This window comes from Oncorhynchus gorbuscha, linkage group LG12 (assembly GCF_021184085.1).
Source record: "Oncorhynchus gorbuscha isolate QuinsamMale2020 ecotype Even-year linkage group LG12, OgorEven_v1.0, whole genome shotgun sequence".
Classification (NCBI taxonomy): domain Eukaryota; kingdom Metazoa; phylum Chordata; class Actinopteri; order Salmoniformes; family Salmonidae; genus Oncorhynchus; species Oncorhynchus gorbuscha.
The window spans coordinates 17,097,287-17,110,207 of NC_060184.1; the positions used below are offsets into that span (position 1 = coordinate 17,097,287).

The window sequence follows — 12,921 nt, forward strand, 5'->3', positions numbered from 1 at the left end:
TCTCGCTCCCCCTCGCACTCTCGCTCCCCAGCTCGCTCGCTCCCCCAGCTCGCGCTCTCCCCAGCTCGCTCCCTCCCCAGCTCGCTCTCGCTCCCCAACTCGCTCCCCCAACTCGCTCCCCAGCTCGCTCCCCAGCTCGCGCTCTCGCTCTCCCCAGCTCGCTCCTCCCCAGCTCGCGCTCCCCAGCTCCCACTCGCTCCTCCCCAGCTCGCTCTCGCACTCGCTCGCTCCCCAGCTCGCGCTCGCGCTCGCTCCCCAACCCGCTCTCGCTCGCTCCCCAGCTCGCGCTCGCTCCCAGCTCGCTCCCCCAGCTCGCTCTCGCTCGCTCCCAGCTCCCCAGCTCGCTCTCGCGCTCGCTCCCCCAGCTCGCTCTCGCTCCCCAGCTCGCTCTCGCTCCCCAGCTCGCTCTCGCTCCCCCCCAGCTCGCGCTCGCTCCCCAGCTCGCTCTCGCTCCCCAGCTCGCGCTCTCGCTCCCCAGCTCGCGCTCTCGCTCGCCCCCAGCTCGCGCTCTCGCTCCCCCAGCTCGCTCTCGCCCCAAGCTCGCGCTCTCGCTCGCTCCCCAGCTCGCGCTCTCGCGCTCCCAGCTCGCGCTCCCCCAGCTCGCTCCTCAGCTCGCTCGCGCTCCCCAGCTCGCGCCCCAGCTCTCGCGCTCGCCCCCAGCTCGCTCTCAACCCCAGCTCGCGCTCTCGCTCGCTCCCAGCTCTCAGCTCGCTCCGCAACTCTCGCCCCAACTCTCCTCGCTCCCAGCTCGCGCTCTCTCGCTCCCCAGCTCGCTCTCCCAGCTCGCTCGCTCCCCAGCTCTCGCACTCGCTCCCCACTCTCGCTCTCGCGCCCCAACTCTCCAGCTCGCGCCCAACCAGCTCGCTCTCGCTCCCCACTCGCTCTCGCGCTCCCTCTCTCGCACTCGCGCCCCAGCTCTCGCACTCGCGCCCCTCGGCTCCCAGCTCTCGCTCTCTCCCCAGCTCGCGCTCTCGCTCGCTCCCCAGCTCGCCCCTCAACTCTCGCTCCCTCGCTCCCCAGCTCCTCTCGCTCCCCCAGCTCTCGCGCTCCTCCCCAGCTCGCTCCAACTCGCTCTCGCAGCTCTCGCTCCCCCAGCTCGCTCTCGCTCCCCCAGCTCGCTCTCCCAGCTCGCTCCCCAACTCGCTCCCTCTCGCTCTCAGCTCGCTCTCGCACTCGCTCCCCTCGCTCGCTCTCGCACTCGCTCCCCAACTCGCTCTCGCACTCGCTCCCCAACTCGCTCTCTCGCGCTCCCCTCGCTCTCGCTCGCACTCCCCTCGCTCCCCAGCTCGCACTCGCTCCCCAACTCGCTCGCTCTCGCACTCGCTCCCCAACTCGCTCTCGCACTCGCTCCCCCCCAACTCGCTCTCGCACTCGCTCCCCAACTCGCTCTCGCACTCGCTCCCCAACTCGCTCTCGCACTCGCTCCCCAACTCGCTCTCGCACTCGCTCCCCAACTCGCTCTCGCACTCGCTCCCCAACTCGCTCTCGCACTCGCTCCCCAGCTCGCTCCGCGCTCTCGCTCCCCCAGCTCGCACTCGCTCCTCCCCCAACTCGCACCCGCTCCCCCAGCTCGCACTCGCTCCCCTCGCTCGCTCTCAACTCGCTCTCGCACTCGCGCCCTCCCCAGCTCGCTCTCGCTCCCCAACTCGCTCTCGCTCCCCAGCTCGCTCTCGCCAGCTCCCAACTCCAGCTCGCTCCCCAGCTCGCGCTCTCGCTCGCTCCCCAGCTCGCTCTCGCACTCGCTCCCGCTCTCGCTCTCGCTCTCCCACTCGCTCTCGCTCGCTCCCCAGCTCACTCGCTCGCTCCCAGCTCGCTCCCCTCTCTCGCACTCGCTCCCCAACTCGCACTCGCCCCCAACTCGCACTCGCTCCCCAGCTCGCGCTCGCTCGCTCCCCCCCAACTCGCTCCCTCTCGCACTCGCTCCCCAACTCGCTCCGCTCCCCTCGCCCCAGCTCGCGCTCGCTCCCCAACTCGCTCCTCCCCAACTCGCACTCGCTCCCCAACTCGCTCCCCCCAGCTCGCGCTCTCGCTCGCTCCCCAGCTCGCTCCCCTCGCTCCCCAACTCGCTCCCCAGCTCGCTCCCCGCTCGCTCCCCAACTCGCTCCCCAGCTCGCACTCGCTCCCCAGCTCGCTCCCCAACTCGCTCGCTCCCTCGCTCGCTCCTCCCCAGCTCGCTCTCCCAACTCGCTCCCCTCCCCAACTCGCGCTCGCTCCCCAACTCGCTCCCCAGCTCCCCAACTCTCGCTCCTCCCCAACTCGCTCGCTCCCCAAGCTCGCGCTCTCGCTCCCAGCTCGCGCTCGCTCCCAACTCGCGCTCGCTCCCCCCAGCTCGCGCTCGCTCCCCAGCTCGCGCTCGCTCCCCAGCTCGCGCTCGCTCCCCCCAGCTCGCGCTCGCTCCCCCAGCTCGCGCTCGCTCCCCCAGCTCGCTCGCTCCCTCCCCAGCTCGCTCTCGCTCGCTCCCCAGCTCGCGCTCTCGCTCCTCCCCAGCTCGCGCCCCTCGCTCCCCAGCTCGCGCTCTCGCGCTCGCTCCCCAGCTCGCGCTCTCGCTCGCTCCCCAGCTCTCGCACTCTCGCGCTCCCAGCTCTCGCTCTCGCGCTCCCAGCTCTCGCACTCCAGCGCCCCAGCTCTCGCTCGCGCTCCCCAGCTCGCGCTCGCTCCCCCAGCTCTCGCACTCGCGCCCCAGCTCTCGCACTCGCGCCCCAGCTCGCGCACTCGCTCCCCCCAACTCTCGCACTCGCTCGCTCCAGCTCGCTCTCGCTCCTCCCAGCTCGCGCTCGCGCTCCCAGCTCTCGCTCGCTCGCTCCTCTCGCAGCTCCCCAGCTCGCGCTCGCTCCCCAGCTCGCGCTCTCCCAGCTCTCGCTCTCCAGCTCTCGCTCAACTCGCTCTCGCTCGCTCCCAACTCGCTCGCTCCCCAGCTCGCGCTCTCTCGCTCCTCGCGCTCTCGCAGCTCGCGCTCTCGCACTCGCTCCCCAGCTCGCGCTCTCGCTCGCTCCCAGCTCGCTCCCGCTCCCCCCACTCGCTCCCCCAGCTCGCTCTCGCAGCTCGCTCCCCAGCTCGCGCTCCCCAGCTCGCTCCCCTCCCCAGCTCGCGCTCGCTCCTCCCCAGCTCGCGCCCCGCTCGCTCCCCAGCACTCGCTCCCCCAGCTCGCTCTCGCTCGCTCCCCAACTCGCTCTCGCTCGCTCCCCAGCTCGCGCTCGCTCGCTCTCCCCCACTCGCACTCGCACTCGCTCCCCAGCTCGCTCTCGCACTCGCTCCCCCCAGCTCGCGCTCTCGCACTCGCTCCCCAGCTCGCTCCAGCTCGCGCTCTCGCTCCCCAGCTCGCTCTCGCTCCCCCCAGCTCGCGCTCTCGCTCCCCAGCTCGCTCTCGCTCCCCAGCTCGCTCGCTCCCCCAGCTCGCTCTCGCTCCTCCCCAGCTCGCACTCGCCCCCAGCTCGCTCCCCAACTCCCCAGCTCGCGCTCTCGCTCTCCAGCTCGCTCCCCAACTCGCACTCGCTCCCCCCAGCTCGCGCTCTCGCACTCCCAGCTCGCTCCCCAACTCGCTCTCGCTCTCGCTCCCCCAACTCGCTCTCGCTCGCTCCCCCAGCTCGCTCTCGCTCCCCAGCTCGCTCCCCAGCTCGCTCTCGCTCCTCCCAGCTCGCACTCGCACTCCAACTCGCTCCCCCCAACTCGCACTCTCCAACTCGCTCCCCAGCTCGCACTCTCGCTCCCCCAGCTCGCTCTCGCTCGCTCCCCAGCTCGCTCTCGCTCCCCAGCTCGCTCCCCAGCTCGCTCTCGCACTCGCTCCCCCAGCTCGCTCTCGCACTCGCTCCCCCCCCAGCTCGCACTCGCTCCCCAGCTCGCGCTCGCGCTCCCCAGCTCGCGCTCGCTCCCCCTCGCAGCTCGCGCTCCCCAACTCGCTCCCCAACTCTCGCACTCGCTCCCCAACTCCGCACTCGCTCCCCCCACTCTCGCACTCGCTCCCCAACTCGCGCTCCCCAGCTCGCGCTCGCTCCCCAGCTCGCGCTCTCGCTCCCCAACTCTCGCACGCTCGCTCCCAGCTCTCGCTCACTCGCTCCCCAACTCGCGCTCTCGCTCCCCAACTCCTCGCACTCGCTCCCCAGCTCTCGCTCTCGCTCGCTCCCCTCGCGCTCTCTCTCGCTCCCCACTCCCCCAACTCTCGCTCGCTCTCTCGCTCCCCAACTCGCTCGCTCCCCAACTCTCGCTCTCGCTCCCCAACTCGCACCCAGCTCCCCAACTCTCGCTCGCTCCCCAACTCGCGCTCTCGCTCCTCCCAACTCCTCAGCTCCCCAACTCTCGCACTCGCTCCCCAACTCTCGCTCTCGCTCGCTCCCCAGCTCTCGCTCTCGCTCGCTCCCCAACTCGCGCTCTCGCTCGCTCCCCAACTCTCGCACTCGCTCCCCAACTCTCGCACTCGCGCTCCCCAACTCTCGCACTCTCGCTCCCCAACTCTCGCACTCGCTCCCCAACTCTCACTCGCTCCCCAACTCTCGCACTCGCTCCCCAACTCTCGCACTCGCTCCCCAACTCTCGCACTCGCTCCCCAACTCTCGCACTCGCTCCCCAACTCTCGCACTCGCTCCCCAACTCTCGCACTCGCTCCCCAACTCTCGCACTCGCTCCCCAACTCTCGCACTCGCTCCCCAACTCTCGCACTCTCCCCAACTCGCTCCCCAACTCTCAACTCTCGCACTCGCTCCCCAACTCTCGCACTCGCTCCCCAACTCTCGCACTCTCTCCCCAACTCTCGCACTCGCTCCCCAACTCTCGCACTCTCTCTCCAACTCTCGCACTCGCTCCCCAACTCTCGCACTCTCTCCCCAACTCTCGCACTCTCTCCCCAACTCTCGCACTCTCTCCCCAACTCTCGCACTCTCTCTCCAACTCTCGCACTCTCTCTCCAACTCTCGCACTCTCTCTCCAACTCTCGCACTCTCTCTCCAACTCTCGCACTCTCTCTCCAACTCTCGCACTCTCTCTCCAACTCTCGCACTCCCTCTCCAACTCTCGCACTCCCTCTCCAACTCTCGCACTCTCTCTCCAACTCTCGCACTCTCTCTCCAACTCTCGCACTCTCTCTCCAACTCTCGCACTTTCTCCAACTCTCGCACTCTCTCTCCAACTAGCAACAAGCCATGGTGTTGGAGTTGGACAAGGTGGAGTAGAAGCCAATGATGATTACTTACTGGTAGACCGCTATCGCAAACCCAGTTTAGACTTTACTTTGCATTGAAATGGCCAAGTTAGTTTTCCATCTGTTCAAGTTTCAGTAGATGAAGCACAGTGCCCTCTAGGGGCAGGAGGCTTGAGGCTGGGTCTGACCTGTTGTGGGTACATCCCAGACTGGTGAGAGCCATAGGGCATGGGGCCGTGAGGGTACTGCTGCCCATAACTTTCATGTCCATGTGGCCTACAAAGAAAGAGTCAGAACCCTCAGTCAGAACACAAATAAACTATGCATATATAGGTAGCTTTATAAATAATAAGCTCATTTAATGGTCACTACATGTAAAGCCAACAGTTTTTATGCATCATTCACAGAGCATGACACGTCTTACCGCTGATGGGGATATCGGTTGGCAGAGTACATGCTTGGGTCACCGCTGGAAGGTACCATGTTGTTCTGGCCCCCAGGGGGAGGCACCCCCCCCTCCGAACCCATCACATGGTCTGGTCTGGTGGGTAGGAAGACAATTATGAGCAGCTCATTCGTGGCATTTATATTACTGTCTGATGAAAGTCTCAGATTGAAACATCAAATGTTTTTGACTTGGGATTTACAATGAATCATACATTTTTATAATAGAGTGCCCTGCTTCATCATTTCATTATTAAGGTAGCACCTCTATTCCAGTTGTTTAAGCATGAAACACCTCTTTTCCTACACAGGGGAATTTCCCCAATCACTGACTTGGAGAATTTGGATATTTTTTTGACCAGAGGAAAGAGCGCCTCCTACTGTCTCCCATCCATGGGACCAACCCTTCTGTAGCTCAGTTGGTAGAGCATGGCGCTTGTAACGCCAGGGTAGTGGGTTCGATCCCCGGGAACACCCATACGTAGAATGTATGCACACATAACTAAGTCGCTTTGGATAAAAGCGTCTGCTAAATGGCATATATATATATATATATTATATATATATATATATATATATATATATATATATATATATATATATATATATATATATATATATATATATATATATATATATACCAACCAGGACCAAACCTGCTTAGCTTCCGAGGCAAGCTAGCAGTGGGATGCAGAGTGGTATGCTGCTGGCACTCAGTAAATGTATCTACTATAGAATGTTGGTTATTCAAATACCCACCTCCTGTCGTAGCCAGGCCCGTAGGGGTACTGTGACCGCGGGCCAGGGCCCATACCCATCCCTGGCATGGCTCCTGAGGGAGGACCACGGGGGTACATGTCCTGCATGGCACCGCTGGCCATCTGACCTGGTCTATAGGGCTCACTGCCCCCTGGCCCTGTGGAGAGAGAATAGATAGTATATAAAGTGGAGTCGGAAAGTATTCAGACCCCTTCACTTTTACCACATTTTGTTACGTTACAGCCTAATTTTAAAATGGATTAAATAAACGTTTTTACTCAATCTACACACAATATCCCATAATGATGAAGCGAAAACAGGTTTTTAGAAATGTTTGCAAATGTATAAAAAAAATGAAATACCTTATATACATAAGTATTCAGACTAGAGGTCGACCGATTATGATTTTTCAATGCCGATACCGATTATTGCAGGACCAAAAAAAGCCGGTACCGATTAATCGGACAATTGTTTTTATTTGTAATAATGACAATTACAACATTACTGAATGAACACTTATTTTAACTTAATATAATACATCAATAAAATCAATTTAGCCTCAAATAAATAATGAAACGTGTTCAATTTGGTTTAAATAATGCAAAAACAAAGTGTTGAAGAAGAAAGTAAAAGTGCAATATGTGCTAAGTAAGAAAGCTAACGTTTAATTAAGTTCCTTGCTCAGAACATCAGAACAAATGAAAGCTGGTGGTTCCTTTTAACATGAGTCTTCAATATTCCCAGGTAAGAAGTTTTAGGCTGTAGTTATTATAGGAATTATAGGACTATTTCCCTCTATACCATTTGTATTTCATTAACCTTTAACTATTGGATGTTCTTATAGGCACTTTAGTATTGCCAGTGTAACAGTATAGCTTCCGTCCCTCTCCTCGCTCCTCCCTGGTCTCGAACCAGGAACACAACGACAACTGCCACCCTCGAAGCAGCGTTACCCATGCAGAGCAAGGGAACAACTACTCCAAGGCTCAGAGCGAGTGACGTTTGAAACGCTATTAGCGCGTGCTAACTAGCTAGCCATTTCACTGCGGTTACACCAGCCTCATCTCTGGAGTTGATAGGCTTGAAGTCATAAACAGCGCAATGCTTGACGCACAACGAAGAGTTGCTGGAAAAACGCCCGAAAGTGCTGTTTGAATGAATGTTTAAGCGCCTGCTTCTGCCTACCACCGCTCAGTCAGAGACTTAGATACTTGTATGCTCAGTCAGATTATATGCAACGCAGGACACGCTAGATAATATCATCAACCATGTGTAGTTAACTAGTGATTATGATTGATTTTTATAAGATAAGTTTAACTAGCTAGCAACTTACCTTGGCTTACTGCATTCGCGTAACAGGCAGTCAGTCTCCTTGTGGAGTGCAACGAGAGAGAGGCAGGTCGTTATTGCGTTGGACTGTAAGGTTGCAAGATTGGATCCCCCGAGCTGACAAGGTGAAAATCTGTCGTTCTGCCCCTGAACAAGGCAGTTAACCCACTGTTTCTAGGCCATCATTGAAAATAAGAATGTGTTCTTAACTGACTTGCCTCGTTAAATAAAGATTAAATAAATGCGTTAAAAAAAAACCGGAAAAATCGGTGTCGAAAATGACCGGTTTCCGATTGTTATGAAAACCTAAAATCGGCCCTAATTAATCGGCAATTCCGATTGATCGGTCGACCTCTAATTCAAACCCTTTGCTATGAGACTCAAAATTGAGCTCAGGTGTATCCTGTTTCCATTGACCATCCTTGAGATGTTTCAGCAACTCGATTGGAGTCCTCCTGTGGTAGATTAAGTTGATTGGACATGATTTGGACAGGCACACACCTGTCAATATAAAGTCCCACAGTTGACAGTGCATGTCAAAGCAAAAACCAAGCCATGAGCCACCAAGCCATAGTGTCGAGGCACAGATCTGGGGAAGGGTACCAAAACATGTCTGAAGCATTGAAGGTCCCCAAGAACACAGTGGCCTCCATCATTCTTAAATGAAAGAAGTATTGAACTACCAAGCCTCTTCCTAGAGCTGGTCGCCCGTCCAAACTGAGCAATCTGGGGAGAAGGTTATTGGTCAGGGAGGTGACCAAGAATCCGATGGTCACTCTTGACAGAGCTCCAGAGTTCCTCTGTGGAGATGGGAGAACCTTCCAAAAGGACAACCATCTCTGCAGTACTCAACTAATCAGGCCTTTATGGTAGAGTGGCCAGATGGAAGCCACTCCTCAGTAAAAGGCACATGACAGCCTGCTTCGAGTTTGGTAAAAGGCACCTAAAGGACTCTCAGACTATGAGAAACAAGATTCTCTCATCTGATGAAACCAAGATTAAACTCTTTGGCCTGAATGCCAAGCGTCACATCTGGAGGAGACCAGGCATTGCTCATCACCTGGCCAAGACCATCCCTACGGTGAAACATGCTGGTGGCAGCATCACGCTGTGGGTAAGTTTTTCAGTGGCAGAGACTGGGAGACTATTCAGGATTGAGGGAATGATAAACAGAGCAAAGTACAGAGAGACCGTTGATGAAAATCTACTCCAGAGCGCTCAGGATCTCAGACTCAGTTTCACTTTCAAACAGGACAATGACCTTAAGCACACAGCAAAAACACAGGAGTGGTCTCTGAATGTCCTTGAGTTGCCCAGCCCAGACTTGAACCCGATCAAACATCTCTGGAGACCTGAAAATAGCTGTGCAGCGACGCTCCCCATCCAACCTGACAGAGCTTGAGAGGATCTGCAGAGAAGAATAGGAGAAACTCCCCAAATACAGGTGTGCCAAGCTTGTAGCGTCAAGCCCAAGAAAACTCAAGGCTGTAATCGCTGCCAAAGGTGCTTCAACAAAGTACTGAGTAAAGGGTCTGAATACTTATGTAAATGTATTTTTTAAATGAAAAAAAAAAAAACGTTTTTGCTTTGTCATTATGGGCTATTGTGATGTCATTATGGGCTATTGTGATGTCATTGTGGGGTATTGTGTGTAGATTTGAGGGGAAAAAACAATTTCATCCATTTTCGAATAAGGCTGTAACGTATCAAATGTAGAAAAAGTGAAGGGGTCTGAATACTTTCCAATGCACTGTATGTTGATAAAGTGTAAATCATTTTGTCTGTTTTTTTCTCTGCTTCATGTTGTCAGCACCATTTCACCAGGACAAATTCCTGGTACGTGTAAATGTAATTGGCGAATACAGGCCATTCTGATTCCATCTGCATTCATGTTAGGCGTTATAAAAGGCAAGGATGTAGTACATGATTTTATCACTTGGGGGCAACATAGTCTAAGGAAACAATCACGACAGAGAGAGTCAGGTCTGATGGGCTAACCAAAAACAAGGACGAAAACGGACTTGAACCTACATGGAGAATTGAAGTACCAGCCATATTCAGTTCAGACAACAGGTGTATTACTTCACTTTTACTAACATCACATTGTTCATCTAGTATCAAAATCAAACTTTATTTGTCACATACAAAGATCAGCAGACGCTAAAGCAGGTGCAGCGAAATGCCTCCGTTTCTAGCTCCAGCAGTAAATGCCTCCGTTTCTAGCTCCAGCAGTAAATGCCTCCGTTTCTAGCTCCAGCAGTAAATGCCTCCGTTTCTAGCTCCAGCAGTAAATGCCTCCGTTTCTAGCTCCAGCAGTAAATGCCTCAGTTTCTAGCTCCAGCAGTAAATGCCTCAGTTTCTAGCTCCAGCAGTAAATGCCTCCGTTTCTAGCTCCAGCAGTAAATGCCTCCGTTTCTAGCTCCAGCAGTAAATGCCTCCGTTTCTAGCTCCAGCAGTAAATGCCTCCAGTTCTAGCTCCAGCAGTAAATGCCTCAGTTTCTAGCTCCAGCAGTAAATGCCTCCGTTTCTAGCTCCAGCAGTAAATGCCTCCGTTTCTAGCTCCAGCAGTAAATGCCTCAGTTTCTAGCTCCAGCAGTAAATGTCTTAACAGTACAATACTAATACACAAATATCCCCCCCAAAATAATGCAGACAAGCAATGTGGACAATACCAATAGGAGTGTACTGTGTTATGTGAGTGTACTGTGTTATGTGAATGCACTGTATGTCATGTGTTTAAGGAGAGCCTGGTCTACTCACCCTTCCGGGGCCCTTCATAGGGGTCTTTGTTGGCGTCATACTGCATCCTCATGGAGGGGTCTGCACTACCGCCAACCTGCTGGTATTGGGCGCCAGAGGGCATGGGCCCTCGCTTGTGGAAGGCAGGGTCACTGACCTCTGAGAAGGGATCCTGGACACGGATACCAACACTGTTCCTGAGACATACAGGAGGGGTAAGGAGGACAAGGATGATACAAAGGGTTAAAAGAGGGGTATCCATGTGTGTATAGTCAGATTTAGGCACACACTGACAGACACATGTACACACCCCCACACTATCGGGCTATGAGTGGCCCCCAGCCCAGGACCTACCTGTTACCTGGCTGGGGGGTCACGTGTGGTGTGGTGGCAGGAATGGGAAGCTTCATGCCCTCTGACATCTCAGTAATGGAGCTGCTACCTGTAGACTGGGGGGTGTGAGGACCCTGCAGGGAGCCAGAGTTGGCTAAAGGGAAATTGGCAACGGTAGACAATTGTTAAAACGTCAAAAATATACATATACAAACATAAACATGTGCTATAGACAGACTGATAAACATGGGGACCCTACAGGGAGCATTAGTAAGCAGGAGAGACTAAGGGGAAGAGAGAGCCACAGAGAGATGTATACGTAATTAAGTTGTCTGGGCCAGAACGGCCCATAAGTCAGGAGCCTATCTCCTGTTAATGTAGTGTGAGGCAGATGTATAATGCATGCATGTACAGTGAGTGGGAAGAACAAGTATTTGATATACTGCCAATTTTGCAGGTTTTCCTACTTATAAAGCATGTAGAGGTCTGTGATTTTTATCATAGGTACACTTCAACTGTGAGATGGAATCTAAAACAAAAATCCAGAAAATCACATTGTATGATTTAAGTCATTAATTTGCATTTTATTGGTTGACATACATCAGAAAAGCAGAACTTAATATTGGGTACAGAAACATTTGTTTGCAATTACAGAGATCATATGTTTCCTGTAGTTCTTGACCAGATTTGCACACACTGCAGCAGGGATTTTGGCCCACTCCTCCATACAGACCTTCTCCAGATCCTTCAGGTTTCGGGGCTGTCGCTGGGCAATACAGTCTTTCAGCTCCCTCCAAAGATTTTTGATTGGGTTTAGGTCTGGAGACTGGCTAGGCCACTCCAGGACCTTGAGATGCTTCTTACAGAGCCACTCCTTAGTTGCCCTGGCTGTGTGTTTCGGGTCGTTGTCATGTTGGAAGACCAAGCCACAACCCATCTTCAATGCTCTTACTGAGGGAAGGAGTATGTTGGCCAAGATCTCGCGATACATGGCCCCATCCATCCTCCCCTCAATACAGTGCAGTCGTCCTGTCCCCTTTGCAGAAAAGCATCCCCAAAGAATGATGTTTCCACCTCCATGCTTCACGGTTGGGATGGTGTTCTTGGGGTTGTACTCATCCTTCTTCCTCCAAGCACGGCGAGTGGAGTTTAGACCAAAAGCTCTATTTTTGTCTCATCAGACCACATCACCTTCTCCCATTCCTCTCCTCTGGATCATCCAGATGGTCATTGGCATACTTCAGACGGGCCTGGACATGAGCTGGCTTGAGCAGGGGGACCTTGCGTGCGCTGCAGGATTTTAATCCATGACGGCGTAATGTGTTACTAATGGTTTTCTTTGAGACTGTGGTCCCAGCTCTCTTCAGGTCATTGACCAGGTCCTGCCGTGTAGTTCTGGGCTAATCCCTCACCTTCCTCATGACAATTGATGCTCCACGAGGTGAGATCTTGCATGGAGCCCCAGACCGATGGTGATCGACCGTCATCTTGAACTTCTTCCATTTTCTAATAATTGCACCAACAGTTGTTGCCTTCTCACCAAGCTGCTTGCCTATTGTCCTGTAGCCCATCCCAGCCTTGTGCTGGTCTACAATTTTATCCCTGATGTCCTTAAACAGCTTTCAGGTCTTGCCATTGTGGAGAGGTTGGAGTCTGTTTGATTGAGTGTGTGGACAGGTGTCTTTTATACAGGTAATGAGTTCAAACAGGTGCAGTTATTACAGGTAATGGAGTGGAGAACAGGAGGGATTTTTAAAGAAGAACTAACAGGTCTGTGAGAGACAGAATTCTTACTGGTTGGTAGGTGATCAAATACTTATGTCATGCAATAAAATGCAAATTAATTACTTAAAAATCATACAATGTGATTTTCTGGATTTTTGTTTTAGATTCCGTCTCTCACAGTTGAAGTGTACCTATGATAAAAATTACAGACCCCTACATGCTTTGTAAGTAGGAAAACCTGCAGTGTATCAAATACTTGTTCTCCCCACTGTTTATATGTAGAAATACAGCGCCTTCAGAAAGTATTCACACCACTTAACTTTGTCCCACATTTTGTTGTGTTACAGCCTGAATTTTAAATGGATTCAATTTAGTTTGTCACTGGCCTATAAACAATACCCCAAAATGTCAAAATGAATTAAATGAAAAGCTGAAATGTCTTCAGTCACTAAGTGTTCAAC

The 12,921-nt window shown here is 54.2% G+C and overlaps 1 pseudogene across 1 annotated transcript in view; it reads right to left on the reverse strand.

The window, feature by feature from the left end:
- LOC123990614 overlaps positions 1-12,921 on the reverse strand; it is a 117,808-nt pseudogene that overhangs the window by 16,174 nt on the left and 88,713 nt on the right. The window contains exons 14-18 of the transcript XR_006830685.1: positions 10,757-10,889; positions 10,424-10,599; positions 6,335-6,491; positions 5,556-5,672; positions 5,320-5,407 (exon numbers count right to left, since the gene is read on the reverse strand). The product of XR_006830685.1 is annotated as an AT-rich interactive domain-containing protein 1B-like (transcript). The remainder of the gene's footprint in view (positions 1-5,319; positions 5,408-5,555; positions 5,673-6,334; positions 6,492-10,423; positions 10,600-10,756; positions 10,890-12,921) is intronic.